Genomic DNA, 27,095 nt, shown 5'->3' on the forward strand with positions numbered 1-27,095 from the left:
CAGCTGATAAAAGTAACAGTAAGGGTAAGAAGACAGTAAGGGAATTATGGTGGGAAAGATTGTAGGTTCATACTTAAATGTTAGAGCATTGGAGTGCACTCTAAGCATTTGATCAGAAAACTGGAAACCAGCCTAAGCCTAATGTTTCCATAACATTGACTAGTTGTTCCCACAACCCACCAACTATGTCAATTTTCAAACTGTAGCATCCCTATCATTGAGTGTCCTTAAGTGTTAAGCTGCATACGTGTGTTTGTCTGATAGCAGCCGAGAGTGTGAGCGAGACCGATTGTTTGGGATGTGAATGGTGTCGCTAGTAGGGATTTGGTGAGTCCCGAAACTGCTGCCAAGTGCCACTGAGACGACCAAGCAGATGGAGAGGGGAAGACGCTCTGTTAGAGCCGTTAACCGCAGGCCAAACCAGGACACGCCTGTGTGCCTGCTTACGTGCCTGGCATTTTCTTAGTTGGTTGATCAAGACTGAGGGTGCACGTTGCAGGTTCGCTCTCTTGTGTTTGCACTAATGGCTCTTCATCTGTCTTTACGCTTTGTTCTCACTCTCTCCTTTAATGAGACACCTCTTTCTTCACTGCAGCTCCACCAGAGAAGCAGAGATGCTCCAATTACTGGCCTTTATGGAGGAGAGCAGTTCAACAACAATCAGCTTTGTACAACTTTATAGGCAGGATGCTGATTTGTTTTACCGCAGGGGTGTTTAGACTTGCTTTTGGAGGTCTACTTCCCCGCAGAGTTCAGGTCCAACTCTAATCAAACACACCTGAACTAGCTAATCAAGGTCTTTAGGTTCACTTGAAAATTACAGACAGGTGAGTTGCAGCAGGACTGGAGCTAAACTCTGCAGGAGTGTTGATCTTCAGGAACAGGATAGATCACTGCGGTCTGGTCTGAAACCAAAGGCACCTGCCTTGCTGCCTAGGAAACTGAATTGGTTTCAGAAAGGCTTTTAAAGACTTGAGTCTTTTTGAGTGATTAAACTAGTGAACATGTAAGACCTACAATGCACAAATATATTTATATAAACAGGAACTAATTGTAAATGTAAATCTGAATATGTAATTATATAGATACAAATCTGAGTATATGCTTATAATCTTGGATGTATTTAAATTTGCATTCATACTTAATATATTCAGATTTACAATTATACATTTATATTTATGTATTCACAGATTTTGATCTATTATTTTTTCTATCTATTTTTTCTATCTAATAATCTATCTATTATTTGATCTAATTATTTCCTGTTTGGCCCTTCATAAGGTGGATAAACATATGTATACAGTAACAGGTAAATATAAATTGACCCCAAAATGAATAAACAGCTGTAATGGAATTATAATACATTTATATTATGAATATAAAAATTATAGTAACAAGTAAATTTTTTAAATAATAAGAAATTCTTTAAAAGAACAGTTTGCCTTTTTTTTTTTTTTTCACATCCACTTGTGATGTGCAGTAAAATCACAATGGCATGTGTTTTTGAAGATTAATTTTGTACCCTGCATAGGATTATCATAAGTTACAAGATGTAACATAAGCATCAGATTCAGGCGTACCTCGATGCCTCCCAACCTCTGTGAACTGCATGTAACCTTTTTCAAGTTTCGGACACAAGCCAAGGGTCTGTGCAAGGTACCGTTGTCGTCGTTAATAAGTCTCTGTCTGTTAGGCCGCCTCGTGCCGTCTCAGAGCGATGCTGCTATCAGCAGCAGCATTGACTTATCTCAGTCTCATTTGAAACACTGTCACTTGTCATTCTAAGAGTAATGGCTGTACTATAATGAGAGAGGGTGTTCGCCTCTCAATCAATTCTACACTAATTAGTGTTAATGCAACGCCAAAAAAACCCTGCAGCTCTCTTCATCACTGCCAGCTCCTCCTCTCCCCCTTTTCTCTGTTGTCATAAGGCAATCGAAACAACATCTTCATCACTTCTGCACTTGTACATAATGTAACAATAGATATTGTGTAGTCTCACTGGTGTCCTGGCCTGGTTCTAGTTAATGGCTCACAGCACCACAATGGCCAATTAATGTTCCCTGACACAATCAGAGCATTTGGTTCATGAATTATGGGAATGGTGTGGAAACCAATCATAACTCCCTCCCCATTTCCTTCTTGTTGGTACAGATGGCCTTTAATGTGTGTGATAGTTTTTTTGCAAGTGCAATGTTTCGCGTCACAGCACAATTTACAGTGTAGTGATTGATTTTCCTCACAATATTACATTTGGTCTTTATATTGATATTTTTGTGTGCTTGTTCAGGTTTTTATTTCTTTTATTTATTTATTTTTTGCAGCTGGGGAGTCCCTCTGGGTTGTGTACAACATACAGACTGATGTTATTGTAGCACTGCTGAGTATTGACCTTCAGCTTCAGGAAATCACCTGCTTCCTGGCAAGATGCTCCCTGTGGTCATTAGGAGACTTGATTTACAGTTAGGTAGAGTTGTTTAAATGTACCCCACCTTTCAAAATTTTGGATTCTGCAAGATTGTTTTATTTTTTTCACTTATGCTTAACAATGCTTATTTTACAGTATTTTATGAAAATGTAGTAAAAACATGAATATTGCCAAAAAATTCTACAATTTTAAATAACTTTTATTTTTAGATATTTCAGTGTCACCTTTTTTTCAGGATTCTCTGATTAACGTAAAGTAAAAAAATATATATATATATATATTTGAAATAGATCTTTTGTAACATTATGAAAGTCCTTACACTCACTTGAATGCATTGATTGGATGCATCCTTGATAGTATTAATTTGACTCCAAACTTTTAAACGGTCATTTTGATCATGGATATATCCGGGGGAAAGTGTTATGATGCATAATAGCCACTTTCACACAAACCTTGTTATATTGGAGTAAAAATGCCAGATTTATCACATAAATATACTACATGCATGTTGCATGTTTACATATGGAACGGCTGTCTGTCTTTTGTCTGTATTGCTACCGTTCACACATCAACATCAAAATGTGTTATAACCCTAACCGAACTGTGATGTCATTTGCCCTAAATTTTGTCAAATCGTAAAAGAATCTAACTGTTCCAGTGATATTTCCATCTGAGCAGTTCTTTCATTTCAGTATCTGTACAATTTGACACAAACATGTCATTGTTTTTGTTTTGTTTTTTGTTCTCATGTCACAGGCGTTTTTGTCACAACTTGTGATTGACTCAAGCTCTTTGACAGCAGCAGACTTCCTACATCAGAGCGTCCAAACTTAGTATGTGTTCAAACCCTTATTCATTTCTGGCAATTTTGGCATAGATCTGATGTACTGGCATTTCGAAAACAGACCTTGATCGCATATATCACCTCTAAAGGGAGATGTCATTAAATTTGCATAAGACTGTATGAATGAAAGTGGCTATAGCTTCACATTGTCTATCTTTAGGTGAACACAAGTAATCCAGCTCAACTTTTGAGCCTAATTTGAGTGACTGCTTCAGAAAGAGCCGTATATCTTAAATCATTTGAACGGCATGTCAGATCTGTACATAGTCAGCCTTCATTTCTGTATCTCTCTATCTCTATCTCTCCTGCTTTCTCCTTCAATGTCACAGTTTGAATTATCTCCCTCCACGGGAACATCTTAATGTGTTTGGCTGTGAATGCCAAACACTCCATCACTGTTCTATTTCCTTCCTCCTCTGGTCTCTAAAGTAATAGGATTCCTCATCCGGCATGACTCGAGTCTCACCGGCCTAATTTGAGCAAGAAAAGATGGCAGACGGTTTACAATCAGACAGGAAATGCTCAAGCAACTCTCCTAAAATAGCAGGTTCGCAAATGGAAATTAAGAGCAAATTTAATTCACGGCAAAAGCAAATTGGACTAGTGCATGAATATAAATGTGCTACAGTAGATGTGGTGATATGAGCTTGAGGAGACGGGCTGATCGGCTCATGAGTCGCAACGGTTATTATGCGCTGATAACAGTCCTCGTGTAAAACATTCACACGGCTGTATTGATTCTGCCTTCCTTGTAATGAGGAGAGACAGTTAATGTGTCTCATTTCACTTTCTAGTTCTTTATGACGGGAATCAGTATGTGGTGAATGCGAATTCGTGCACTAGCAGAGGCCTTGATCCACTAAACATTAGCACACTGATGATTCAATTTCCTGTGACATGATTATGTGGTTGCACATTAAAACATCTTTAAGCACCATCGCTGTATATAACATCAGGACTGATATTATTCTGATATCATTATCTTGCGTCTTGATTGTAGCTATTAAAAAATAATGTGCCATCATGAAATATGCATTCATCCTCTATTTCTGTTGTCTTGAGAGAGTGAGGAAAATGTAACATTTCCCATAAATGCATATATTGAGTAGCTAATGTTCAGTTGTTTTATGGTGGATTGTGGGATTTTTTCAGAAGTGAACGTTGATGTTTGGCAATGATATGACTCTTGAAAAAGCTGATTCCCTGGGCTTTGCACTGACTTTAAACATAAAAATGTTGCACACATAAATTTAATAAAATAATAAATCTTTAATTATGTTAACCTTGCATTTTGAGCACTATTGAGTTTTATTTTAAATCAGTATTTTTATCAACTTGTCCATTATCTTAGATCAGTGTTATTTTAGTTTTATTTATATACTAATATTTAATATTTTAAATTAGTTTCAGTAATTGTTGTTGTCTTTTGTCATTTTATTATTTTATAACAGTTTTAGTACTTGAAATGTTGATTTGGAAACTGAAATAAGTTTTTCATCTAATATTAAAATTTTATGTCAGTTTTATTTCAATTAATGAAAACTATTTTTAATAGTAACAATAACAGTACTGTCTTGGATGTTTTTTTGTTTTACCCACTAGTTTGACTTTTTCACGCTTTTTTGTGTTTTTTGCAAGTATTTAATCCATGGATGTGGCTTTGATCACAGAGCTCTACGTGTTCATGTTTTGTGTGTGTGTGTGTGTGTGAGTTATACCTTCTGTGTGTATCCAATTCATTCCCACTGAGTGGTTTAATGAGACAAGAGTGGCCAAACCCCAGTGTGTGTGACTGTGTATCTCCACAAGGACCATGAATTAAGCATAACTACACCACTGACACTCCGGTAAGTTTAAATCAGGCAAGGAAGAGAGAATGTTACTCAGTCATTATCTTCATGTTTAACTCGCCCTATCTAAAGCTGGCCTTTTTCTGTCCTTTGCCTTATTCTCTCGTCTCATATGAGAAACAAGCATTTAGAGAAAACATTCAGGCTGTCAATAAGCATCAGTGACTGTCTCATCCCTCTTCTCACGAGCCAGAGCTGCATTGCTTAATCCCATCATTTAAAACTTGTGTGTGAGCAAAGCACAGCTTCCTCTGAGTGTGTCTTGCTGCAGGGTAATGCTTCTACCCTGATGCGATCTGACACACCGAACCGCTGCGTCTCAACTGCCGCACCATTACCTCCACACAGAGCGCTCAGTCGCCTCTGTTTCAGAGAGAAACAGCTGAGGGAAGAAATGACACAAACTTCACTAAAGTTTGGGGCACAGAAATCTATTGTTATTTTCCTTTTGAAGCTCAGTCACTAACAGTTTCTTCTGAATAACAAGTTGTCAGTCTTTAATCAGTATGTTCCATACATTTTGGCTCTGGGTGTCATCTTGATCCCTGTTCAGTGGAATCAAAGTGTTTGTAAGTGGGATGCATCAACGGAAAAGCTCTTTTTTGTGTGTGTGTGTGTGTGTGTGCGCACATGTGTTTGCGCTCTTGCAAGTGTGTCTAATGTAGCAGTGAGTCAACGTTCTCTCCGGCTCAGAGATTTCTCAGCGGGAAGTCTCGTCTCCTGAGCTGCACTGCATTAGAGAGGAGCAAAGCAGCGTGGTGCATTTAACCCAATAAGGGTGCTCGACGTGAACAACCACCCTTGACTCTTTTCGCTCTGACAGAGAGAGAGGGAGAGATAGAAAATGAATAAAGGAGAGAGAGAGAGAGAGAAAAAGAACAAAGGAGAGAGAGAGAGAGAGAGAGAGAGAGAGAGAGAGAGAGAGAGAGAGAGAGAGAGAGAGAGAGAGAGAGAGAGATGAGAGAGAGAGTGAGAGAGAGAGAGAGAGAGAGAGAGAGAGAGAGAGAGAGAGAGAGAGAGAGAGAGAGAGAGAGGAGAGAGAGAGAGAGAGAGAGAGAGAGAGAGAGAGAGAGAGAGAGAGAGAGAGAGAGAGAGAGAGAGAGAGAGAGAGAGAGAGAGTGTGTTTCTAGAGTAGAAATGGAGATTTATGAGCCCGAAGATTAGAACTTTTTGTCCTTCTCTATTGTAGTAGGTGAGCACTAAATTACAATTACTGCTACCAATTATTTCTCCTTCATTTTTTTATTACATCAGCCTGGAACATACACACTCCAGGTGGACACCTCCACCCCCTTTTGTTTGAGTGCCACAATTTGCTCTGAATTCACACAAAAATTAGGTTATTGCTCTCCAACTGAGAAAGCAAGATGTGGTGCTTGTCAAAGCAGCTCTAATGCAGCACTTCATATACTCTGAACTAAAACCTCATCTTAACCTAAAACATTAACACTACTCTTTTGCTGCTTTGATCGCTTCCTTTTTCCCAAATCTAGTTTATTTAGAGATGTGTTGTTCTTATTTATCTTTACTTTGTGCAATTTTGTGTTTACGCACACACACACAGCAGCAGTGCTGCTCATTTAAAAAATGTCAGCGTTTCATCTCGACATTCCCCATTGCATTTAGCTACAGCGTTACTCCCGGCACCGTGTTGTGCTCAGGTCAAGCGTTGTAATATGATGCTTAAAGTTCAAACAATTCCAGTTTTGACCCTGTTTGCTTCTGCCCTTTTGAAGCGCAGCCAGTTATTACTAGACAATTTGCATGACATATTGTTGCCTAGTAGCTCCTGTGCAAAATCATAAAAAAAAGAAGAGTATCTCGATACATCAGGATGTACAACATAATATTAGAGGTGCATCTTGACATTCACAGAATAATTATCATATTATATACACATTAGATCAGTTATTTATTTGTTATTATGGTCAAATTTGCCCTTTTTAACCATGAAATAGGCACTGTAATAAGCATTAGCAATAATACACGCTTTCCTCTCTGGTTGCTCGTGTTGGTTTAGGGCACACAGGCATATTTCAGAGTGAGCTTTCCCTCTTGCATTAACTTGGATTATCATTAATCTGCCTTTAAAGATGCTACCCTTGGGGACCCAACATTTTGCGCTCGCAGAAACCAGCGAAGAAAGACAGCAGGGAGAAAAAACCTGCATGAATATTTCCATCAGGTAATCCTTCGTCTCTTGGGCTCACCTCCCACTGCACTAGTCGTCCTCTCAAGTGCCTGCGTCTGGTCTTCGGTTTAATCCAACCGCCTGTGATTAGCCGGGGCCTGTCGCAGCATGGGGCTGGATTAGTCTCCCGCCCCGTCAGGCGCTCGCGCCATCAGACCATTGCCTTCAGTCTTTACATGGAGCTATTATCTCTCCCAGATGCTGATTATGGGCTGTAACAGACCACACTGGCAACATGACCACAGGGCAAATAGGATCTGTGCTTTTGGAATGGGACTGGTGTTGTTAATTTGGCATTAGAGACAGACCTCCACCTTATCTAATGAGAGGCTTGGAGAGGTGCTTATTGTCCTTGCTGGTTTATTGGGTCAAATTTCAGTCAGACAGATATTCCTCAAAGGCTCAAAGCCAAACCCACGATTAGCCGAGTCTCAGGGTATTGTTCTTTGCCTTCTCTTGTTTATCTGGTGATATAGATATTATCTCTGCTTCTTAGCTCCCAAACTGCTGAGGTCTGACTTGGAGGTGGAATTCAGGTGACTTCCAATAAAATAAATAAACTCAGAAAGCCAGTCGTTGGATCTCATTAAGCCTTGCCGTTAGTGGTGTGTGTGTGTGTGTATAACAGGTAACCAGGTCTTTCTTTGGATGAGTAGTGTGTGTGTTTTGCCCCTGGCGCAGTGGTGTGGAACACACATTTCTCAGCTCTCCTGTCCCACCGCCTCTGGACACCACGCCTGGTTGGCCTTGTCAATGTCACTGACAGATGCGCCTGGAACCTTCCACCTTTATTTATCTCTGTTTCCCTCTCCTCATTGCTCTATCCCATATCGTTTGCCTTCTCTTTCTTCCCCTTTTTCTTCCTCTGATCTGTGATCCATCTCTGGTCTATTTCCTCTAAATGACCTCGTGTGTGTGTGTGTGTGTGTGTGAGAACATAAAATGTGAGTGTGGTAAATGAGCCGAACCAGAGAGAGGAAATGCAAGCTCTACGACTTTCAGGTGCGAGTATATGGTTATGTGTGCCGTGTTTGAATGTTTTGTCAGTGTGAAATCTTCACCAATACTCTTTTGGTCCTGTGGACTTTTAGAACATACACTACTGCTAAAGTTTCGGGGCAGTAAGATATATTTAATGTTTCAGAAAGAAGTCTCTTAGTCCCTGTTTACACCCGGTATTATAATGCGTTTTAAGGGCTATTTACACGACACCGTTTTCAACTAAAAACATAAAACTTTTTATGCGTTCGTTTACACGACAATGGCGCTACGCAAAGTTTTGAAAACGGTCTGTGTAAACAACAAAAAAACGCGAATCTCTGAAGACGATGACGTCATGCACATGCGTATTACGTGTTCAATCTATAATGTTTCATCACCATCTAATGGCCTGGCAGCAGATTACAGGGTTTTTAGTTGTTTTCACGCATCTGTGTGAATGGGGATTGTTTTGACAATGGTTTTGACAATGGTGTCATGTACAGACGTGTAAACTTACCCTTAATCGATCGGATAATAAGTAGACGAGGGAGACACATACCCGTTTACACCTGGTGTTTTAATCCGCCTCTTTTGTCCACTTTCAGCCACTTCTGTCGGGATTTCTTTGAGGGGAGAGTCTATGGGCGGGTAAATGTGTTTTTTTTGTGTGTGTTTTTTTCAGATCTAGCTTGCACAATTTACATATGAATGTGCCCAGAGACAATTGAAAATCTACAGAGAGCAGCAGCTATCGTTTCTGCTCTGATAACCGCAAGACCATGCCAGACACGGCCAGTGCTGGTTAGAAATCAGAAATGGTGAGAGAATATTGTGATTGGTACATTTTTCGTCTTCAAACCAAACATGGGTCTCAAAACGTTTCAGACCCCGTTAACACGTGATCGCCCACTTGTGATCCGATCGACCAAAACACATCTTAATACCAGGTATAAACACAATTTATTTGATAAAAAACTGTTTGAAACTGTTTTCTATTTTGATATTTTAAAATATTTATTTATGTGATGGCAAAGCTGAATTTTCAGCATCATTGCTCTAGAATTCACTGTTACAGTGACAATGTTAAAAACACTTTTTCAGAATTCTTTGAATAAAATGTTTAAAAGAACAGCATTTATTTGAAAAATAAATCTTTTGTAGCATTATAATATATATTGTTACTTTTGATCAATTTAATGCATCCTTACTGAATAAAATAATTTCTTTAAAAAAATCTTACTAAACCCATATTATTTTCTTCACACATAACGTTATATTTCAAACATGTTCGCCGATACTGTTGTCACCTTGCCAACAAAGTAGTCTAACTTTGACAGACAAAATTGTGGTTGTGGTGAAAGTGACAGCTGTAGAGACAATACTAATTTGTTTAAAGCTTTTTCATTTTCACACAATAAACACACTACTGTTTGAAGTTTGTATTGCTTTCTGAAGTATCGCAAGTAATGGCTGTGTAAAATTCAGCTTTTCCATCACAGGAAAAAATTACATTTGAAAGTATATTAAAATTTAAAACAGTTATTTTAAATTGTAATAATATTTCACAATATCACCATTTTACTATATTTATTGTATCAAGTAAATACAGCCTTTGTGAGCAGAAGAGACTTCTTTCCAACCCCAAACTTTTAAATTGTTGTGTCATGGTTTATTTATTCCAATCTTGGTTTAGAGTACCATTGTTTTTAAAAATCATTTTATGATGTCTTTTCATAGTGGATGGTCAAATGGTAAACAACAAAATCTATACACAAGCCATTTGAATAGTAGCAAACATAAATGATGAATTCATGGTAAAGAGTTTATAGCTTTAATGTGACCTTCATATATTAAAATGCGTATAGTTTAAGAAAATCATGTAAATGTTTTCCCCCTCCTCTTTGTGATGAAGGTGACACTAAATGCATTTGCTCTTTACATTTTTAGTATTGTTTTGTGTCTTAACATAGCTGTTCTTTGTTCATAGGTTTAAGTGAACCATCCATCATAGCTAAATGGACTTTTCGACCCTTGTTCTTTCATCACTCCATAACCAAACTGATCCAGTCAGATCAATAGCTCTGCACAATCCCAAGAGACCCATGAAAAAAATTCTGAAAAAATCCTTTCTACCTACATACCTGACTGAGCTGCCCATTCGTCTCAGCTGCTCTGAGACGTGTACTCGCTCTCTCTTTCTATCTGCCATGGAGAGTTTAGGAAGAGCTGTGAATGGCATAGCCAAACATTTGGTATCATGTCTCAGAGAGAAAGAGCGGGGTTCTGCCTTCTCTCTCTGCCATTTTTCCTCCCTTCCCTTTCCCTCCATGGTTCAACGAGCATCGTTATCTCCAGTTCCTCAACTGACCTTTTTGTTTATATCCTGTCTTTAAATTAAAGCAAAGTCACAGACAATGTGCGAGCACTCGCCACTCTAAAAATACCTGTCAGGTGATTGGGAGCGCAGCGCTGAAATAAAGTCATTAAGTCGCTGTGAGTCACACGGGAATATGCCAGTGGATCTGGAGTGCAGCTGGACTCCTCAGCAAAGCATTGATTTTAAGCGGGGTTCTGACGGTCTCTAATGGGAGAAGTGCAGTTAATGGAATGTTCTGGGATGATAGGGCAGGTCAAATGAGGTGGATAAAGACGAGGGGCGGTCAGAAGGTCTAGGGTCATCCATTGTCATGACTGTTGATGAACATTTCTGTCTTTATAAGTCCCTTGGGTTTGTGCTTCTCTGTTTTCTCCGTCAAGCACAGACTTGAATGAATGTAATTTTTCTAAAGATCATGTTGGTTGGCTAGTTTTATGGCCTCTCCTGAAACGTGTTTAGTAGTGTCTCTGATTTATACCACAGATACAAAAATGACAATAGTGCTGTGAAGTTAGATTCATTTCCACGGATTAGTTAAGTTTGTCATTACTCAAACCTGTTCCTTGAGGTTCCCATGGGGCGTTTGAAAAAAAGCTGTGAGAAATAAGCATGCCTTTTTATTTTTTAACTTACTTTACTATAAAACATTGTGAATGTAATTGGCTTGAATAGCTGAGGAAATTATGCTTCCTTTGACCTCTGATTGGAAAAAACACTTTTCAGAGCTATATATATAAAAAGAATAATCCGATCTGACTTCTTACTCAATCTTTTAAAATCGTAACGGTACATTTTATTGCTTCCTGCAGAAAGATGTTTTCCTGACACACAACACTGATACTAGGCACGCGCGTTTCCATTACAGATTTGTGCAAAACTTGTGCGATTTATTTGTTTTTTTTCTTCTAAATGTCAACAAAAAACTATTGAGAAATGACGGAGTTTCCATTAACCAATGTAATGCGACTAAAACGTAATTTCATCCTCTCGTGATAAGTCATTCCAAAAATCATGGCGACGGATGTTGGTATAGGTTTACGTATATCCCAGCCACTGCACTGTCCATTATTATTAATCGAAGGAGACATATGTGTGTTATCCAAGCATTAATGGTAAGGAAAGACTCCTTATACTTGGAGCGGCTGGTGTTTCTGGGTGTTTCTCCCTCATATCTGCTTCGAGGTCTTGATTGTGGCATTTCTTTGAGGTAGAATCCATGTATTCCTGTAATTCTTTTGTCTTTTATGAATTTAATAAATAACTCTGTCTCGTATTCTGTCCAAACATACAACGTCATTTGCGTCAGGTGACCTGTAAATGCACAAGAACTGTTTCCATAAATATTTATTTTTCGAATTGCCTGAAAAACCACCTCATGCGAGCGTAAAAACTTTTTTTACGATAAATGGCAGTTTTTGCGAATTGACGTGTTTCTATTGGGTGTATTTTCAATTCGCAATTTCAATTTGCGCAGTTTGAAGGGTAATGGAAACGCGGCTACTCATTCCTTCTTTCACTGTCTCCCCACCTACACGAGGGTCCAGCTGCTTTATGACCCATGATTGTACTGCAGTGCCCTTGAGCAAGGTATTTATGAAGGGCCTAGTTGTTTAAGTAGTTGTGAAATCCACAAACCTTAAAAGGATAATTTATCCAAAAAGAAAAATTCTGTCAATCAGTTGAACCCCCTATGATTTGCTTTCTTGCATTTAACGTAACAAGAGTGATTATTTTCTCATAAAATCTCATGTGCTCATTGAAGCCTGGAACTTTGATCTATTTCCCAATGTGTGAGTTATCGTAAGGCGCCAAGTTTGAATAAACGCATGTATGAATGATATTTTGGAGCTTATTTTGATGTGCCCATCTATGTATTATGCTTTTGATATGAAAAAGTGCAGCTTGAACATTATGTACAATATCTCAACTGAAGAAAGGCAGACACACAGGAACAACTTGAGGAAGAATACATGATGACAGAATTTTGGCTGAACTCTCCGGACTTCAGAAATTTGCACCTAATTTGTACTTTATTTTTAGGAAGTGTCTCTCTATCCAAATAATTGTAGCTAAATTGTCCAGAACCTACTTGCATATCTCATCTGAAATCTCTGATAAGCTCCAAACATCTCTGCCTCTGAGAAAGAATTTTTTTTTTTTGCTGATACTTTTCAGAATTTATTGAGACCTACAAAATCTATTTGCAGATTTAAATTCCTGGCAGTTTGAAACAGACGGCTTTGGTGAATTCAGGCTGAGGTTGTTTTCTCCTTGGCATACACTAAAAAACAGCTCCCTGCCTCCAACATTAAAAATCAAAACATTTGCGATGAAAATGTTTGGATCGGATGTTTCATAGGGACTAAATGTTAATTTTATGAGCAGGGATCCTTCTGTGTTTTATCGAACATCAAGCTCTACAACTGAGACAACATGACAGCACATGAGAGCATAGGAGAATCGTCCCACAATGGAATCTGTGCCTGCAGACTCTGCCTCTTGCATGCTCATTTATGAAATATTTTTGCCAATGCTTTCATCAGCCATTTAGAATGTAGTGCTCTATTTAAAAGATTTACCAATGTTTTAAATTAACTACCGTTCAAAGTTTTGGGGCAAGAGTTTTTAAAAAAATTTGAAAGGAGTCTCACGAATTAAGGCTGCATTTATTTGATAAAAATACAGCAAAAACAGTAATATTGTGAAGTATAACTATTTTCTATTTTAATATATTTTTATTATTAATTGTTTCCTATAATGGCAAAACTGAATTTTCAGCATCAGTACTCCAGTCTTCAGTGTCACATGATCATTAATTCATTCTAATATGCTGATTTGCTGCACAAGAAACATTTCTTTTCATCAATGTTGAAAACAGCTGTGCTGCTTAATGTTTTTGTGGAAACCGTGATACATTTTTTCCAGGATTCTTCGAAAGTAAGTTCAAAAGAACAGCATTTATAGGAAATTGAAATCTTTTGTAACAATGTAAATGTCTTTACCGTCTCTTTTGATCTTTTTCAAACTTTGAACTATAGTGTATATTAAAAATGTTTGTTGTTTATTTGAATTTTTTTTATTGTGTTTTTCTTTTTTAATTTAAATATTATTGTTAATGTGTTTTTTTATATCGCATCTACATTTTGCCATCGAGCCTACATAGGACAAGCGGTTTGGATAATGGATGGATGAATCTACATTTTGACTTATGTGCTGTTGAATGCCTTGGAGGCAGATATGTGCAAAAGCTGTGTCCAATGCTGAAGAGAGTGACAGTATTTGTCATTATAAGGAGACTATACGACAACAGGTTCGCTGCTTTATCTTCTCTGAGTAGCTGAGATTAGGAAATGCCTTTTGAGATAGGTTGAGTGTTTGTTCAGGGAGAGCTCCATCGGCTATATCTGTGCCGTAGTGATGCCTTTCAATCAGCCTTTTTATTATAGGATTCAAACAAATCATCTTTCACTTTCACATATCACACTGATGAATTTAAAGTGTTTTCTGAGTGGGCTTTATTGTCTCTCCCTTCACCCTGACACACAGAGCTGATTTGTGATAAGATTTGTGATAACTCTTGCTCTCTTCTACGTTTCTCATTCTCGTGGATTGGTTTCAGGTATAATTAAGTCATTCACTGTCACCAGATTGGCAGTCATGTTATGCTACGCCCCCGGCTCGGTGCCATTCTCACCCGTGCAGCTCACAAATTTGAAGCTGCTCTTTGGCTAATGAAATGTCACTGGGATTTCTGGCATCTTAAAAGCGCATTTCATTTATTACATCGCTCCTCCCTACACTCATCTTTTATTTGTGAAACATGCCCATGATTATGAGTGTTGCTACAGGAGCACAGCCCTGCACAATCTTCAATATGATCATTTTCTAATCTTCCTTTGCATATTGACCGTTGTCAACGTCGCACCGCTCTCTCACGATTCCCTGCCGGAGCGATGAGTCACAGCCATCTTCATGCTGTTACGCATCCCATCCCAACCACTCTGTCACACACTCACCGCTGCTGCTGGTTTGATGGTGCAGTGATGGAGAAATGAGAGCTGGATTTCTTTGAAAGGTCATTTTGGATCTCTGTGGGCTTTTGCATGTGCAAACTGGCAGTCAGTGGAAAACTGCATAATGAGGGGGTAGATGGAGTTTGTCCTGTTCCTGCCTGATGATGCAGAGCTGTTACAGGCTGACATAAGGGTCTCCATTGCTGTCAAACACTCAGCCAATCAGTACACCGTCTACAAGCTAAGGGATTTAAGCCAATCAATTAGCACCCTGTGTGAACTATAGACTGTTCTGTCACACTGAGATGAGAGGAGTTTGTGTAGGGGTTGGGTTAGGGCAAAGGATGTGTAGAGGGATGAATCGGATTGTTCAGAATGAAATGCTAGTGTGCTGCATACTGCACAGATTCAATATGATAGTTTTTTTGTCAAACAGTATTTTACAATGACACCAATATAATAAAATATTGTTTAATTCAGTAGCCTAAATTTGTGTCCAGTTGTTAAAAGGAAAAACATGGCATTTTCAATTCAATTTCTGGTTAAAATGTCTTAAACACTAACACTGTATGCGACAAAGCGACCGTTGCGAATCCATTTGTCCTTCGTATCAGAAGAAGTGCGATGTACTTAAGTGAAAAGTGAAAGTGAAGTGAATTGACCTCTGCATTTAACCCATCCAAGTTAGTGCACACACATTAGGAGCAGAGTAGTGAGTAGTGGATACACACACCCGGAGCAGTGGGCAGCCTGTTTGGCGCCTGGGGAGTGATTGGGGGTTAGGTGCCTTGCTCAGGTGCCCTCAGTCATTTCCTGCCGGTACTGGAATCGAACCAGCAACCTTTGGCACCTTGTCACCAGTTCAACTTTCTGACCATTAGGCCATGACTGCCCCTGAAGTACATCAGAAATGTGGTGTACTTGATCATCAGAAATGGAATGGGGCAATTCTGTTATTGTAATGTAAAAAAAAATTTTTTTATTACTGTAATGGACGAAAAATTTATTGTTAGCTTTAAAACATATTATCCTGGTTGTATTTATTTACTGCCTTCACACTAATAAAAAAATAAACAAAATTAAGAAATCATTTGATTTTAATTTTAATTTTTTTTTTTGTAAAAAAAGCTGTAGTACAGTGGAAAAAGCAATAAGTGAGAAGGTAAGGGAGAACATATCATGAGTTGTCTTAAAAATTTCACAATACTTGAAATTATGGTCCTAAAAGAATTAATTCTTTATGCAGACTGTCATTTTGTTATTTGTTTTCTTTTGTCGTTTTGTGAAATTCCCTCTTATAATATACATAAAAAAATTGTGTTGTGTGGTAGTATGATAATCTGAGAATAGTCTTAAGTCTGTTTAATATAACTGGAGAAAGCCACGGAATGTGGAGGAAACAGTGAAATAAATGTGGAGAAGAGTCATGTAGAGGGAGGGTAGAGTTGAGAGATTGTTCACTGTTGGTACTGGGAATCCTACAGCGCTGATAGTCATGCTTTGTTTAGTTTCTTTATCAATATTGAATTAGTCAGTGGAGAGTGGAACATGGCTCTCACTGGGACCTTGACACTGTGCAGAGGTTGTTTTGTGCGTGTGTGTGTGTGTGTGTGAAGGAGAGACGAGTTGAGTGCTGTTTAACTATACATGTCATATTTGTAGTTGTTTGGTTTAAATGTTGTTGTTTTTGTGGTTGGGTCAATGACATCCCTCTTGTTTAACATCCGCTTGTTAATGGTCCATGTTGGAAATGCGCAGAACTACATATTCTATTCAAATCAACTATTTTGTTGGATTATCTGACTTGCCAACTAATCTGGTCTGGTTTAAGGTTTGCCTGTTTGACTTGTTTATTAGGGTGAAAGTTTACATACATCAGCTAAATTCAATGTCACAGAATGCAGTAAACTTCACTAAAACCCGCCCGTAACATGCCTCTCTGGAGCAACGTCACACAAACCCATCATTTCACCAACGAAAGTTTTATCAGAAAAATAACCATTAAGAATTTAAATAAAAAAATGTCCACAAAAAATATGACCTAAGAAGCTTTAGCACTCTCTCCAGTGACAGTCCCAATGCGGTTATATTTTCAGTCAGCGAAACAGAGGAAGCTCCCGAAAAAACGTACTTGCTTTATTTTATGACATATGCAGAGCTACAGTGCTATGCATAAGTTTAGGCAACCATGCTAAAGTTGACTAAAAAGAGGAATAAAAAATCATATTTTGCAAATTTAACTTAATGCCTTATTTTAAAAAATGAGGAAAAATCCAACCTTTAAGGACACCAATTTTCTTTGTGAATGAATAATGTATCGTAAATAAATAAATGTTCTTCCTTAAAAAACAGGGTGCATAAGTTTGGGCACCACTATGTTAAATTCCCATAGAGGCAGGCAGATTTTTATTTTTAAGTTTTTTTTTTTTTTTTTTTTTTTTAGGATACTATGCATCCTGATAAAGTTCCCTTGGCCTTTGGAATTAAAATAGCCCCACATCATCACATAGCCTTCACTATACCTAGAGATTGGCATGATTTTATTTCAGTTAGCCTAATAGCTAGTTTGATTTGCATTGAGAGATGATCTTATGGAAAGTACTCCATGCCAATCTCTAGGTATGGTGAAGGCTATGTGATGATGTGGGGCTATTTTAATTCCAAAGGCCAAGGGAACTTTATCAGGATGCATAGTATCCTAAAAAAAAAAAAAAAAAATACTTAAAAATAAAAATCTGCCTGCCTCTATGGGAATTTAACATAGTGGTGCCCAAACTTATGCACCCTGTTTTTTAAGGAAGAACATTTATTTATTTACGATACATTATTCATTCACAAAGAAAATTGGTGTCCTTAAAGGTTGGATTTTTCCTAATTTTTTAAAATAAGGCATTAAGTTAAATTTGCAAAATATGATTTTTTATTCCTCTTTTTAGTCAACTTTAGCATGGTTGCCTAAACTTATGCATAGCACTGTAAATATGGATATTTGACAGTCCATTATAAAGAGACAAGACGTACTGACAAATAAAATAAATACACGACTGTGATAGCCTATATGATTTGTCAGATTTCTTCAAGCGGTCGTATTTACCACGTTTAGGCTACTATGGTTAGCGCGCATAGTCTTTTGCATCACATTTAAATATTTCTGCCTTATACAGTAATCAGCATCCACATCAGATCACAAACAGAAGGTATTCAAATACTCACTGCTGTCTGAAAGTGAGTTTTGAGCTAAAATGAATTTAAAAGTCTTTAATGCGCTGCCGTCTCCTGACTCAGTTAAACTCCGCCTTTGATCGTAACCAGTCCTCAAGCCCGAGCTGGCCCGCTTTGGACCAAGGTATTTGGCGGGCCAAAAATCCTGGCTGTTGGCCCCAACGAGGCCCCTTCAAGCCCCGGAAGTGACAGTGGAAATGCGATTGGCTCTGGCATGCTCTAACACACCTGCTTTTTTCGCCCAACAGTGGAAACGTGGCTAGTGTGACCCATCTCTACTCCCGTGTGAAGGCGTGTTATTAGTTGACATCCTAGTTAAGGTTCCCTCTGGTGGTCCTCTGAGAGATCTTCTGTCTTTCTGAGATCCATTAAACATTAAACTCTCAGTCTGCGTCAGCAAGAACAAAGGCTTCTTCCTGTGTACTTCCTCTGTTGTCTTCTGACTGCCCTCCTTCTCTCTCTCTCTCTCTCTCTCTCTCTCTCTCTCTCTCTCTCTCTCTCTCTCTCTCTCTCTCTCTCTCTCTCTCTCTCTCTCTCTCTCTCTCTCTCTCTCTCTCTCTCATTTGCGCGCACACACACTTTTTCACAGTATCACTCTCTCCACGTGTCCTTGTTTTCTCTCTCGGCCTCCTGTCGTGCATTACCAGCCAAAGAATAAAGCTCCAGCTGAAATGCACTCATTGACAGCAGATGCATGCTGGTTGTTGTGGAGATCACCATGAGGTCTACTTGTTTTCGGTGGCCAGATCTGACTGTAAATCATTCTTTCATAATTGTATTTCTGTTCATAAAGCTTATGTATAAATTTAATTTTGGGTCCATTTTATGTTAGAGACGAGTGTGTCATGGGAGACGTTAATGTGTGTGTCTATGGGTCAGGATGGTTGACTAGTCATCTAACAACCAAACAGTTTTTGCTTAATAAAACTAACTCATATATTATGATTTTTTGGTTCCAAGCAGAAACTGCTGTACCTATGTAAAGACTAGGGGTGTAACAGTTCAAATTACTCATGGTTCGGTTTTTATCATGGTTTCAGGGTCACGGTTTCGGTAAGGTTTGTTGTCTGCAATGTTCAGAGAAAAGAGGACTACTGTCAAATAAAAATAAAGAAAATAAGGAAGAAAAAAACCTAACTATAAGCAACAGCAATAATAAATTCAATAGAGCAAAGATACAAATAAAATAAACAGTGCTTTTCAGTTTTTTCTGGAATCTAACACTAGTTTTCAGGTACAGAAATGTTATTTTTGAAGTAATCAAATGTAAAATAACATTCATATTTTAAAATAACAAAAATAAAGAGTAATCATTATTACAATTACAAAAGCTATTCAGTCAAGTGCAGTGAGTGATTTTCTTGTCTTTTGTTTTTTGATCATCATTAAAAACACATGCAGAACTCAATGCCCGTATGCGCGCTTCAGATGAGTGCACACCCAAATCTTCTCACAGCGTGCGTGTGTTCTTTTTCATGTCTTCTTGTGCTTGAATGTTTAAATTGGCAAGGCTTAATTAAGTTTAAAGTTAACACAGATAGCAACATGTGCTTGAATCCCAAATAGATTGGAATTATTCAGATCTCCCATTATAGTCGTTGAAAGGCTTTTTTTTTTAAGGTTTTTTCCTGGACCTCTCTCCTATCTGTGTATGAGTATAAGTCGGATGGTCTCTAATTGGTTAAGGGGTGTGTTCTTATCTCTGCATGGTTTGTCAATACATATACATCAGCACACACAAAACGATTCAGTGGTGTTTAGATCATAGTCTTGGAGAGAAAAGTGGACCGTCTGAGACTGAGACGCCTCACAAATGAGAGAGAGCAAATATTGACTGCAAAAGTGACGCAACTGCACGGGAGTCATCTATCAAATCCTCACCGCATGTCCTCTCTGTCCTCATTACAGGTGTCTGAACACACGCTGAGATTCACACACTTCCACCAAGGACAAATCAACTAACACACTGACTGATTTAACAGCTGAGAGGAGTAAGTGTTGTTTTCTTTGCTTGTTCTTTGACCTGATCACTAAAATAATCCTGAATTTACTTCTTTTTTGGAATTCATGTTTTAAAGACCACTAGCTATGGATAATTGGCCTCAATTTGTTTCTATGTTTGTTAATTAATTTATTCATTTTATTTTGTGAATGGGATGGTTTCCTATGGTTCAACATGGATGACCCTGTATGATGAGAGCTTTAATATTCTGTGACATTGGAGGATTTCTGCTAATAAAATCTATCACATGGTAAAGTTATCAGCTATTTGTGATAGTCTTAAAAGTTAAAATGGTTTGAAAATTATATAAAAAATGTTTTAGTAAAATGTGTATATTTTAAGATTTCATAGTTAAATTATTATATTTCCAGGTATTGTTGCAAATGAGAACTTTCATTGTTTCACCCCAGACTTTAAACTGATTGTTCCTGTTATTATACAAATCTGATGCAGATAAAAGTTTTTTTTATTTTTAGAGATTATTTGTACAAAAATACAACAAAATTATGTTTTGTTATATTAACGTATACGGTTAATAATTTCGTTGTATTTTTGTACAATGACGATAAAAAAAAAAATCTCACCCAAAAAATATTTAAAAAAGTCATTGTGTGAACCGTGTACAGCAGTAATTTTTTATCAAATGTATCATTATTCATTAAAACCCTTATCAAAATGGTCTTCATCTCTCACTTCCGAGCAGCTTGTCGGCATGGTAACAGTCTTAATTCCACTACAGTGAATGAAACTCACTCAGCTGTTTGCTGCCAGTCCTGCAGATCAGTCATCCAAACCTCACTGTGACTGATCTGCAGAAACACTTAACGCTTACTCGGAGGGCTCAGAAAGTCACATTTCACTTAGCCAAACTAGGCTTTTCTTTGAATCTACTTAGATGGTGTGTTTGAATTGTGTGCTCAGTGCACCTCTTGAGCTGATCAAATTTAAATGTAATTGACCCCAGAACTAAGAGGAGTTTTTATGTGTCTGAAAGCACATGCACACTTCCAGAGCAGGTTATGGGCCAGACCTCCATAGAGAATACAAGCTCTCCAGGTCTTAGATGTCATCCTCTAGCATAGGGATGTGCAATATCGTGATTTTTAGATTGTGAACAATTAAAATGTCTCCACAATCTGCTTTTGAAGAAATATTGTAGTATCGTGCTACAGTGCACATTCTGTCAGTTGCAGTTGTGGTGAGGCGCCCCCGTCCCAACATACTGTAATGCGACGTACATTTACATCACGTTTACGTTCACATGACATTGCAGTTCTTCGCAATAACAAATTTGGCAATAACATGCTTTGTAAAGCCTGCCAGTTAACATTTTATAAGTGCACGCACACTAAAAGCCTGTCAAAAAACAAGTTATTTTTCTTGTCTTATAATGTGGCCTAATATACATTTAATATACAGCTTTAATAAGAATCAATATATTATTTATACGGTGAAGTAGTGTTTTATTTTTACGGTTGTTTATTCAATTTCTTACTTGAATGCAACTGTTAAATACTGTAGCTGGAAAAAATTAAAGCAAAGTTTATTTTATTTGTATATTATATTGTTTTTGTCCTATTATTTGTAATTCGCTTTTTTGTTCTTATTTTTAATAACAAAGTTAAAAAGATAAAATGCCTAAATGGTCTGTCATTCTTGTAAGGCAAAATGTTTTAAATAGGCAAAGTTTTGCTGTATGCTAGGTGACTTAAGAAGAATCGTAATAAAATGATGCGAACGAAATCATGATATTTTTTCCAATATTGCAGACCCCTGCTCTTGCACATCTGTCAGTGAGAATATGCAGCTGGCTCAGCTATGTGCATGCCCGAGGTCTGCGTTTTATAAGAGAGACACAAAAAGACTAAAAGATTATCTTGATTTTGATATTGTTTGCTCAGTTGAGATTGCATCAGTGTGCTTATTTGTCGACCTGTGTCATCAGCTGCCTCTCTGTTCCTAGATCTTATTCACTCTGCGTCAGTGTTTTTTTTGTTTTGTTTTTTTGTCTTTGACAGCCTGTGGGTATTAACTCTGGATCTCAAATAATGAGAATGACTTGGCACAATAAGAAAGACTTTGTTACTGAATGAGTAGATACTGAGAACTGACTGCTGTTGTTTGTCATATACTTTTGTCTCTTTGTCTATTCTATATACTATGCCAATAACCCATCCACTGAATGGAGTATAAAAAAATCTATTGACAATGAATGGCCTTGATTGGACAGCAGGTAGAGAGAGAGATTGAGAGCATTACTGTATTGTGCAACGGGCGCTCTGTGCTCCTCATCCCCCTATGAACTCTGCTTAAACAGAATATGAGCTGAATTGCTGAGCGAAGCTCTGTCACGGTAATGACATGGGCCGTTGTGATCGATGACTCTCTTACCCAATTGGAGAGCTGTCATTTTCCCCCTCCCCTGGTGTTGATTTGATTTAAGTTTAGACTGTAGAAGTTGAGCGTGAGGGGATGAGGGGAGTTTTATCTCACTGCGATCGATGTAGAACTGGGTAAAAATGGATATTTTGTAAATACAATCTTCATTTAAATTTGATCAATCTGATAATGATTCTTATTATTCCCAAATGCCTTTTTATTCTAGCCTAGAAATCTAGACGCACCCTAGCGGCAGCAAAATGTATTTTGCAGCCAGGGCAGTCTAGCAACTCTCCATAGACCTTCTAACTGCAAAAACCTAAATTGGGTCAGGCCAATCACGTCGTGTATAGAGTAGGCGGGGCGGGCTTAACATAATGACGACAGAGTTGCGACGGTTTCCTGCTACTTGAAAACATAGAATGACGGCTGCTGGCGAACATCTTTCGAATCGGCTTTGGCCGCGACTCTGGAGGACTTGGGGTTAAGTTTTTCTTTGAGAAAAGAGCAAAGAACGGCACTTAAGTCATTCTTAAAAAAGGAAGATGTGTTCGTAGTTTTGCCGGCCAGATTCAAAAGTTGAATCTATCAAGTAACGTTAGCTCCGCTGTTGGGAAAACGCTCTGGTTGGTTGAAGCGCTGTCCTATTGCGTGCAGAGGGAATTTGAAAGACAGCCGTTTATCCCGCCCCTCGGATTGAGCCGTGTCTATGGAGAGTTGCCAGACCTAACATCTTGATGTAGGTCTGGCTTTCCAGGCTATTTTTATTCTGGATTCATGAAAATGTCCACTTTTTAGTATTTTTTTTTCCTCTGTAGTTTGCTTTATAATAGATTTGAAAAATTGTCCAATTTGGGATCCAAAAATAATTAGACATTTAAAGGTATAGTGGAGGATTTTCTTTTTCCGGGTGGATCATCAAGACTATTGGTCCTCCTAGTTGTCAATCATTTTGGTGATATGTTTACGTAAGGCCGTTGTACGTGCTCGTCCCTAGGTAGTTTTCGCTTTCTGCGCATGCGCACTTTCGGGTGTATGTGTGTGGTGAGCTACGGTTTCAGCCATTCATTGAAGCTCGCCATTCTCACCGAGTTTTTTCAAAATGTCTGAGGGTCGCAAGAGAAAAAGTGTCTACGAATTGTATGACAAGAAGAGAAAGGCCTCTGAAGAAATAAACAAGACCAGAGTGTTTTTGGGAGAATATTTCACATGCTGGCGTGCGCTAAAAGCACAGGTTGGGCTTCCCACTGATGGCTCAGTCGCGAAGTTTCTACTCGACAGGTAAAGTTTGGCATGCTGTTTGGAGAAATCCATTTAAAATCACTGCTAGTAAAAGTTAATGTAAGCTATGATTAGCGATGCTAGCCCTGGCACAAGTCACGCACTAGGCTCGTGCATGCTCTCTCGTGCACACGTTTAATAGGCGTTCCCTCTCGGGAGCAGGTAGAGTGTTGCGCATGTGCATTTTTTCAAAAAGTGGAGAGGGCGGTTCTTTTCCTCCACTATACCTTTAAATGATGGTTATTGTTGCTCATCGTTTTTCATTCCGGTTAATTGTTTGCAAGTGACTCTATGTAATGAAACTTTAGCCAAAGAATCTATCACTTGCACCAATTATGGCTGATTGACATCAGAAGTGTTTGTAATCACAAAATACAATGATTTCATATTTCAGCAAGTTGTCTAAAACTAGTAAGAGTTAATTCACCCAAAAATCACAATTCTGTCATCATTTACTCATCCTCGTTGTTCCAAATCCATAAGACGTTTCATTCATCTATGAAACACAAATGAAGACATTCTGCCTCTCCATTGAAAGTCCATTCTACGAAAAATTCATAAAGACAATGTAAAAGTAATGAAAGGAACATGGAAGCTCAAAAACCAATGAAGTTTGTTCTTGTACTTCCAAGCAGGTATGTTAGAGTTTGTTTTCCATTCATGATTTAGAGGTCGACTGATAGTGGATTTTGCCGATAACTGGGTTGGCCCAACTGGTTTTTAAAATGGATAGTGTTGAACTTTATTACAAAAATAAAAGAAACACAGTACTGAACCATGCAAATGTACTGTACCTTTTAAATATAAAAAAAATGAATGTAGTAATTCTGTTATCTGTGCCGATTAATCTGCAAAACCGATCAATCGGTCGACCTTTACAAGATGTGCTTATATTATATGTGTTGATCGATGTTTATATTTGAGCAAAAGTCTAAATTAAATCTAGATAAATTAAAGAATTAATCTGGATTTGTTTTTAAGTTGAATGGTTTTCATTAAATATTTTCATTTGGGTTGCAAAGATAAACGAAAGTCTTATGGGTTTGGAATGCCATGAGGGATTTTTTTGGGTGAACTATCCCCTTAGTTTTTCCATCATTACATTTTCATTAAAGTTTCGGGAGAAAGTATGTGACCAACAGCTGCAACTTTTATTGTTTGAACTCTAGGTTAGCTGACTCCAATTAGCTTTTGCGAAAGTCATTACCCTAGAGATTCTCATACTCTACTTTTCCACACTGTACTCTGTGAAATGTGTACACTGTTCGTTAAAGGCACGAAAATGTGTCTCTCTTTGTTTTATCCGTTTACGTAGCCTCTTGACTTAACTGAAGATCAGATCACATTTTATGACAAATGTATGCAGAAATCACATTTTGTGCACCCAGAAACTCTGTCTGGATATCCCTGTGGATTACAACTGTAGAGATTTTCATAGAAATTCTTTTTGGGTCCATCAACATGCTCATTGTGTGTGTGTGTGTGTGTGTGTGTGGGGTGATCTTGCTGTTTTGCTGTTTGTGTTGGCTGTGTGTGGGTGTACAAATGTGTGTAAATGCAGGCATACTCTTGCAAGCGGGCATGTTAGTGTACTTGAATGATTGTCATTATTCTGCAGCCTCTGTATTCTGAGTGTTTAAGAGAGCGAGAGATGGTATGAATGCTTCAGTGTCCTGCTCCGTGAAGTGACAATGCTTAACAAAAGCCTGCTCCCCTGTGTGTCCCTGTATATGTGTGTGTGGTCCCAGTAGTACCATCAGCTCTGCCAAGAAGAGAATCGTGGCCCCTGAACCTTACCCCCACCCCCCTGTCTCCTCTCCTGTCCTTCTTCCTGCTCTGTGCCAATTAAGCAAGCACCTTACCAACTCAGCGTACCTCCGGAGATAACTTCCTCACCTAGACATTGAAACCCAGTGCGAGGGAAAGACGTTACCTCCTATTGAGGGCTCTGTCAGCAAGACGTTACTCTAAAGGTTCGTTACAGTTTAATTTGTCTAATTCAGACCTCCCTGTAAGGAAAGATTCATTATTCAGAGGGGCCTTGCATGCACATCTCCTCAATTGTATAATGATGTCTGCCTGTATTTGTGTGGCGTGAGAGAAAGAGACGTAGTTTAAAGGCAAGTTTGTGCTTGTGGGGTCCTCCAGGACTTTTGTGTGCATGGTGGGATTGATCACAGCATGAATGGAGGATACTGGCAAGCATCTTCCTCAGACAGATACAAAGTGAAAAGATAACTGCAGAGAAGTTGCGCCAAAGAAATTCTAATTGGAGCAAAGAGGCATTTTGGTTTTTGTGGTGGATGTGGGAGGATCCTAAACCCCGGGCCAGAGAAACAGAATGACAATACGGAGTAGAGAAAGAAAGAAAGCAAGGTCGCTCTCAGAATCAGATACACACGCACACCCCAACCCCCCACCCCCCGTCGCTTTTTCTCACGCCTACTCACACAAATGAAGAGTTCGCAGAGGCAGCGTTTGCCACTGATTGGCCAGCTGTGGCAGCATGCTATCATATAAAAGCCAAAGGGAGCTGCGAATTTCAAACTACATTTTTCTGTTGCACTGTATTACTGTAGCACCTTGGGTAGAGGATGTGGGCGGTTTGTGGAAGTGTAACTTGACAGCGAGAGTGGATCAATTGTCAGTTGTCATTTTGCCTCTCTCAGTGTCTTTGCACAGTGTGACCAATTAGAAAGCTCTAAATACCCATGTCATGATGACACTGGTGACAGAATCTGGCTGTGATTGGCCACTGTGACATTGCTCAAGAATATATAGATTTTTACCATTCCCTTCTCTATATATACTTTGCACAAATATGCTCTGAAACACACATCTTTCTGCAGTCTCTGCTTTCTCTCTTTAAAGCGGTTATTAAGCATGTTATTGAATGCATTAGAGAAAAGAGTTGGAGGAGGAAAAGAGGAGACAATCTTAACTTTTAGTCTATTTTCAAGAGCGAGTTTAATTCATTTGTTGCATGAACAGAAACGGATGGAAGGATGAACGCAGTGGGCCGAAGTGTCAATATGAATCAAATGTTTATTCATTGAAGATGCAATTCGAAGTATTTATCGTTGTCACTGTCACAATGGTTACACGCATTACTCAAGGTTATAGCAAATTAGGGGAGGGGAATGACTATTTACAGTACATGCGTCAGATTAAACCATTGTATCAGGTTGTTTTTTTTTCAGTAACTTGTATGCTTTTATTACAAACCTAAAGCATAAAAAATTACCTGAAATCATAGCTGGCGAACTTAAAGCAACGTTCAAAGTGCATGTCACTGCACTTGCTGCAGATTAACTTCAATATTGAAATAAGCATGCACTGTTCATTTTAATATGGAATTCAAAATGGTGTAATTGTTTAATTCTGTTCCATTCAGTTGCAGTCTGTTAAGTTGTAGAAACCCGTTCTGTGCATGTGTGTGCACTCTTTCCAGGGTTTTTTATGTAAATTTGTCATGCTGTACATTATAATGTTGTGCTTGTGAACCCTAAATTCAGTTATAGCATTTG

The 27,095-nt window shown here is 38.4% G+C and overlaps 1 protein-coding gene across 4 annotated transcripts in view; it reads left to right on the forward strand.

The window, feature by feature from the left end:
* ndst2a (N-deacetylase/N-sulfotransferase (heparan glucosaminyl) 2a) overlaps positions 1–27,095 on the forward strand; it is a 117,682-nt gene that overhangs the window by 55,484 nt on the left and 35,103 nt on the right. For 2 of the 4 annotated variants that reach the window (XM_084390875.1, XM_084390878.1), the window contains exon 3: positions 19,815–19,897. The gene's annotated coding sequence lies outside the window, so the exon portion shown is untranslated. Of the gene's footprint in view, positions 1–2,324; positions 2,468–19,814; positions 19,898–27,095 lie in introns of all 4 variants that reach the window. The other 2 variants (XM_084390876.1, XM_084390877.1) reach the window with 2 other exon arrangements.

The sequence above is a fragment of the Rutilus rutilus genome, assembly GCF_951802725.1.
Source record: "Rutilus rutilus genome assembly, chromosome: 20".
Lineage (NCBI taxonomy): Eukaryota > Metazoa > Chordata > Actinopteri > Cypriniformes > Leuciscidae > Rutilus > Rutilus rutilus.